Source organism: Acomys minous (assembly GCF_964271855.1).
Source record: "Acomys minous genome assembly, chromosome: 11".
In the NCBI taxonomy this organism is placed as follows: Eukaryota; Metazoa; Chordata; class Mammalia; order Rodentia; family Muridae; genus Acomys; species Acomys minous.
The window spans coordinates 7,347,145-7,354,068 of record NC_140492.1 but is presented as its reverse complement, the minus strand read 5'-3'; the positions used below and the strand labels follow the sequence as shown (position 1 = coordinate 7,354,068).

The window sequence follows — 6,924 nt, the reverse complement described above, 5'->3', positions numbered from 1 at the left end:
GTGTTTACACAACACTGAGACAGGAGAGTCTCAGAACAAGGATTGCAACCAGACGTGGGGTGGGGGTGGGGTGGGGCAGAAGGCAATCAGCATTTAAATTACACAATAACCTTATGCCTATAAACTTTATTCCAGTTCGTCAGGCCTGCCTTCCAAGTCTCAGCTACTTTGAAGGTCTTCTGTACCTGGGTGAGAGAGGTAACCTCGAGTAACCCTGGCATGCTGGGAAGGAAAGAAGGGAGGGGAGGGGAGGGGTGGAGGAAAGGAGGGAGAAGAGGAAGGGAAGAGAAAGAACGGACGAAAGAAAAGAAAAAAGTGTTTTCTGCAGTGTAAATATTCCCACCATAATGAATTTCAAAGCTAGCAGCACAATCCACTGAGCACATAATTGGAGGGAGATGTACACCAGGCTCTTGTGGGGTACTAACAGCTGGCTACCAGGAAGAGTAATCAAATGGAGTCATCAAACTGTTCAGATAGCTGCCTCCCTGGGCTACTCCTGTAGCCTATGATATCACAGCAGCCAGGGACCTGGACGGCCCCCACAAAGGGAATAATTCCAGAGGATATTGTCAGTTGCTTGCAAAGCATAGATGTCTAATGGGTAGATGACGATCTTGGAATCCATGGCCCTGAGAAGAGGAGGAAGAAGAGTTCTGTGTTCCCTGGAGCCCAGAGACAGAGATGGCCTTCTGGCAGGACCTGGGTGCTTTGCTCAAGGGATGAAGCAAGCCTAAACCAGTCCCTTAGGGAGGGCATTATAATCTCACTGCCTCAGTCCCCTAATCTACGACTTCCTTCCTGGCCCACTCTCTGAGGGTCTGGAATTACTCTGGTAGATTAGTTTTCTGTCATCAAACACCATCACCAAAACATCTTATAGAATGAAGTTTATTGGACTTACAGTTCCAGAGGTCAAGTAATCCAGGCGACGGGGCCTGCAGGGGCAGAAAGCTGAGAGTTCACATCCTAGACCACGAGTGCAAGGCAGAGAGGGTGAACTGGAAGTCATTGGAGGCTTTGAATCCCAAAGCCACGCCCCTCTGGTGATGTGCCACGCCCCTCTGGTGATGTGCCACGCCCCTCCGGTGATGTGCTTGGTCCAGCACAGCTGTGCCAGTAAACCTCCCAAAGAGCGCGCCAATGAGGACCAGGTGTTCAAACGCCCAAGACTATGAGAGACATTTCTCATGCAAACCACAGCGCTGGGCATCCCAGCTCCTGGAAATCCAGTATTTGGAGATGGGATGGAAAGTACTCACAGTGGTTCCCAAGCAGGGCCTGAACACAATAGTATCGTTACTGCAAATGAGTGTGGCATACAGTCTCTGGCCTCCATCACCTCTGCCTGGCCTCTACCTCCGTTGCATCTGACTGCTGAGGTTGGCAGCCATGACTTGTGGGAACTGTGGCTCATCTGTTGGGGAACAGACCAAGTCCTGTGTGAATGTTTTCGACATGAGCTCAGCCATGTTAAGGAACCCAGGGCTTCAGACTCAGAGAAGTGGCAAAGCTCTCCCGGGTCAGGCTCAGGGAATGCCACACCCTTTCTGGGGTTCACGTGCAGCTTCTGAAGTGTTTGCAGAAACCCCCAACCACCACTTCCTCTCCCCAGAGGGCTGCTACCTGGGGCCAACTGCTCCCCTGCGGAGACCTCCTCTGAGATTAGCTAAACCTGGCTCTGCTGAACAAGGCAAATCTGCCTCCTCAGTTCAGATGTTTAAAATAAACGTGCTGAGTCTCTGGTCTGTGCAGTTCGTCTCCACCATAATGCACAGCCCACCAGACCCCAGCTTTTCCGTCCCGTGTCTGTCCTCTTTTCATTCTGTTGTTGCTCCAGTCAGGTCAGACTCAAATCTGAGCAAGTTGAGGCACTCGTGTTTGCTTCCTCCCCAGCAATGCCTCTAAATATGCACTTAAGTATACCGCACTCAGGGAGGCTAGCGATCTGTCTACGGCTCTGACTGGGTACTGTAGCCCTGCGTTGTATGGGACCGTACTTGTTTAACTTTTAACATAGTGAATATTGTGGTAATGTTTTTCTAAGAAATTAGATAATAAAACATAATGATTTCAATACCAACACTAGGTGTTTCTCAGAAACTAAATTTAACTGTAGGTGTGGTGTAGTGTGTTGTGTTGTGGTGTGATGTGGTGTGATGTGATGAGGTGTTGTGTGATGTGGTATGATGTGGTGTAGTGTGGTGTGGTGTGGTGTGGAATAGTGTGATGTGGTGTGATGTGGAATAGTGTGTGGTGTGATGTGGAATAGTGGGTGGTATGATGTGGTGTGGAGTGATGTGGTGTAGTGTGGTGTGATGTGGTGTAGTGTGGTGTGGTGTGATGTGGAGTAATGTGGTGTAGTGTGGTGTGGTGTGATGTGGAGTGGTGTGGTGTGATGTGGAGTGATGTGGTGTGATTTGGTGTGGTGTAGTGTGATGTGGTGTGATTTGGTATGGTGTGGTGTGATGTGGTGTGGTATGGTGTGATATGTGGTGTGGTGTGGTGTGGTGTGATGTGTGGTGTGGTGTGATGTGTGGTGTGGTGTGGTGTGGTGTGATGTGGTGTGATGTGTGATGTGTGGTGTGATGTGTGGTGTGGTGTGTGGTGTGGTGTGGTGTGGTGTGGTGTGATGTGTGGTGTGGTGTGGTGTGGTGTGATGTGGTGTGATGTGGTGTGATGTGTGGTGTGGTGTGGTGTGGTGTGGTGTGGTGTGGTGTGGTGTGGTGTGATGTGGTGTGATTTGGTGTGGTGTGGTGTGATGTGGTGTGGTGTGGTGCAATACAGAAGGTATTCTGTTGTGGGGATTAAGGAAGGTAGGCCAGAGGGAAAGCAAAGGAAGAGGCAAAGTTGTTGGCAGGGGGAAATAAGAATAAAGTGCGGGGGATAGAGAGATAGATCAGCAGCTAGGAGCACTTGCTACCCTTCCAGAGGACCTGGGCTAAGTTCTCATCCCCCATCTAGTGCTTCACAACCATATGTAATTCCAGTTCCATGGCACTGGATGTTCTATTCTGGCCTCTTCATGCCCAAGGCACACATGTGGTATGGATGCATAAATGCAAGCCAAACACTCATATCCATTTTAAAATGCTTTAAAAAAAACAAAGTACAACAACACATTCATAATATGTGTAAGATATCATAATGAAACCCATTCTTTTATATGCCAGCTAAAAATGTTAATTACAAAAGAAAAAAATGGTATCACCAATGCCAGTGTCTGACTTCAGACATCACTGTATTATTTTGTGTATATGTGTGCATGTGTGTTTGCATGTACACATGTGTGCTGGGCACTCACGTGTGTGATTGCCTACATGTAGAGACTTGAGGTTGACTTCAGGTGTCTTTTGAAATTGCTCTCCACCTTATTTTGATTGCAGGCAGAAGACGCCACAACTTGATGGGAGAGAAAAGAACTTCGAATCCGAGGGGCTGATAGAGCTTAGTGGTTGAGAGCTTGCTTAGCCTGCAAGAGGCCCAGAGTTACCTAAACAGACCGTGATACATCCGTTAGGAAGAGCATTGAGTTGTGATTTTTAAACAATGCAAATTGAGCATGGCAGAGAAGGGGATGTGAAAGCACACACAGAGTTAAGTTCCAGGAAGACTCAGCTGAGCACTTATTTTTTTTTAATGGAAATAATAATGAAGTTTTATTTTATTTGGAAAATTGTGGAGTAAAGATGGGAGGGGGTTATAACTTTTCAATGGAAAGAAAATTCTTAAAAAATGGAAATGGACATGTCACCCCATGTCCTTTGTTATCATGGCTGCCATGTATGTTTTAGCTTCCACAGTCCAGAGGTCCATGGCCAGAGTTCATATAAAACACATTTGTGGAACACATTTGCTGCCTTTGAGATTTGTTCTGGAATAAATCTACACATCCTCATACCCAGGAGCTCAACTGCCTGCTCGTCCACAAGGCCCCTGTGCATGGCAGACCCCTGCCTGAGTCAGGGCCTGATGGTGTGGGGTGTCTTCCTGACACAACCCAGAGAAAGACCAGGAGGGTCTGAAACCTCGATGCCAAAGTAATGTGCATCAATTTTCCATGTAAATCCAGGGGGTTACTGTAATCAGAGAAGATAAATTCTTTTCTGTATATGGTGGATCTTCTGTCATATTTGAAGTTGTATATGGCGAGTCCCCTGTGTGCAGCTCCTGGGGGTCTGGTTCATGCTGGGCATGCTCACACATGTAACCACTTTCTCCAGGAGCAGCGTGGGCTTCCTTGTGTGAGCTTCTTGACCTTCCAAACTGGCTCAGCTGCCAAGTCCTTTCTTTATGCCAATATCTCCACGTTGCATTTATCATCGCCATTGGGTTGGTGGATTGCTTCTGGCCAGCACAAAATTCATGGAGAGATACTGTGGGGAGAGAAGGAAGCTAGGGCATACCATCGTCTTCCAAATTGCTCATTTCACAGACTGTCCACAACCATCACTTTATAGTCAGCGGAGTAAGCTAAGTACTGCCAAGTCAATCAAGAAATTGTGTCTAGTGAGAACTGTTTATTTGAAAGTGGGTGTTTGTGCACTCCAGGCACACCACATTCAATCAGTCCTTTGGGGCTGGAGAGATGGCTCAGTGGCTAAGGGCACTGTCTGCTCTTTCTGAGGTCCTGAGTTCAATTCCCAGCACCCACATGGTGGCTCACAACCATCAATAATGAGATCTGGTGCCTTCTGCAGGTACAGGTGTACATGCAGGCAGAGCACTGTATACATAAAATAAATAAGAATTTTTAAAAAATCAGTCTTTTGGTTAGCCTGTAGACTAAGCAAAGTTGTATTTCCCAGTTCAGAGGTCACAATCAAATGTCTTATAGGAGAAGAAAAGGGGGGTACATTTTGTTGAAAGATGCACTTTGTAGTCTCTTGTACAGTAGAACTGGTTTTCTTATCTCATAACCAGCAATTACACTTTTAAAAATTATACATTTTTATTTGTGTGTGCATGCGCATGCGTGCTAGTTTATGTGTGTCACATGTGAGTGGGAGCCTGCTGAGGTAGGAAGAGGGTGGCACAGATGCCCTGGGACTGTATTTACAGGGCCTTGTAGCTGTCATGTGGGCTCTGAGAACTGAACCAGGGTCCTCTGCAAGAGCAATGAGCACTCTCAAGCCCGAGGCATCTCTCCAGACCCAATTGTGCATTTGTTTTATAATTCCCAAACTATGAAAAGAATGAAAACATGCTATTCTTCCAGTTTCTCCCTAACTCTTAGGATATTTAACTTCAAGAATAGAATTTCAAATCTTATTGATTTCTGTGAAGAGTTTCATGAAATTTCAGAAAAATATAAACCTGAAGTTGGTAAACTTCTTGTTCAAACAAACAAACCAACAAACAAACAAAAATGGAGACTTATTCATCTATTTCACATTTGGTAGACAGTGAAAGTGTACATTCTGGCAAATTCTTTTTGATCTACAAACTTCTTACAAAAAGTGACTAGTTATTTTTCCATTGCTGTAATAAGACACTGTAACCAAGGCAACTTATAAGAGACAGGGTTTACCTTGGGCTTATCATTCTAGAGTGTTGAAGTCCAAGGTGGCAGATGGTGGGGGGAGGGGCTGCGCGGGGCATGAAGCAAAAGTTGAGAACACATACCTTAACAACAAACAGGAAACAGAGAGTGAGAGCATATTTGGGGTGTCTGGAGGCTTTTAAAACCTCAAAGCCCACCCCCCTCCAGTGACACACCTCTGCCAAGGCCACCCCACTTAAATCTCCCCAGACAACAACCAACTTTAGGGGGCATCTCATTCAAACTCTACAGTCTACAAACTTGTTCCCAAAGAAAATGAAGAACTCTTGACTTGTCCCACCCTTGAAGGACTTCTCTGACTGCATGCTTACGTCACGGTGCTGACTGCATGCTAACGTCACGGTGTACCCCTGCAGCTGTTCTGTTATACACAATTGGTACAGAAGTCGATACATCACGCGTGCTAGCTAGCACCCTGTTGCGTGTAGACTTACGCCAGACAATCTGTCTAACCGTGGCTTCCGGCTGCTGTTCTGAGAAGGTGCAAGAAGGACAACACATGCAGTAAACTTTGAACCCCTACCCAGATCTAGCCAGTGGACAGGACATTCCTGTCCTGAGTGGAGAGTGGGGTCTGACTTTCACACGAACTCTGGTGCCCCATATCTGACCACGTCCCCTGGATGGGGAGACCTGGTGGCACTCAGAGGAAGGATAGCAGGCTACCAAGAAGAGACTTGATACCCTATGAGCATATACAGGGGGAGGAGGTCCCCCTCAGTCACAGTCATAGGGGAGGGGAGTAGGGGGAATATGGGAAGGAGGGAGGAATGGGAGGTTACAAAGGATGGGATAACCACTGAGATGTAACAAGAATAAACTAATAAAATTTTTAAAAAAGAATGCTGAACTGAGCTGTGATCCTCTTGGATGCATTCTGTACATTTTGACTTAGGAATTTTTCTTTTTCTTTTTTTTTCTTCTTTTGTTTTGTGTGCTTGTGAGCAAGTACATGCAGGTACACATGCTTGTATGTAATGTGTGCATTTTACTACATTGCCCTCCACCTTAGGTTTTTGGCAGGGTCCCTCACTGAAGCTGGAAATCACCAGTTAGCTATACTGGATGGTCATCAAGCCCCTAGCATCCTCCTGCTGCCTCCCTTCCGGGACTGGAATTACAGGCTTGCACTGGCGTGCCAGGCTCCTCATGTGCTGGGGGGATCCGAACTCAGACCCTCAGGCTTGTGCAACATGATGTCATCTTAACCTGACTTTAGATACTCTCAGTGTGTCATGGGTTTGTAGAGATGTGCTCCCACTGTCCACTGAGGAGCGTCTATAATACCATCCAATGTGCTTCAGACTACAAAATAATGGCCATTAGTCGGACATGGTGGCCTGGCCCTGTATCCCGCTACT

At 46.6% G+C, this 6,924-nt stretch overlaps 1 long non-coding RNA gene across 1 annotated transcript in view; it reads right to left on the bottom strand.

Moving 5' to 3' along the window:
• Positions 1–3,651: 3,651 nt before the first annotated feature.
• The window catches only part of LOC311608352, a 37,246-nt gene continuing 33,973 nt past the window's right edge, over positions 3,652–6,924 (bottom strand). The window contains exons 3-4 of the long non-coding RNA XR_014782916.1: positions 5,531–5,625; positions 3,652–4,376 (exon numbers count right to left, since the gene is read on the bottom strand). This is a non-coding gene — a long non-coding RNA (uncharacterized lncRNA). The remainder of the gene's footprint in view (positions 4,377–5,530; positions 5,626–6,924) is intronic.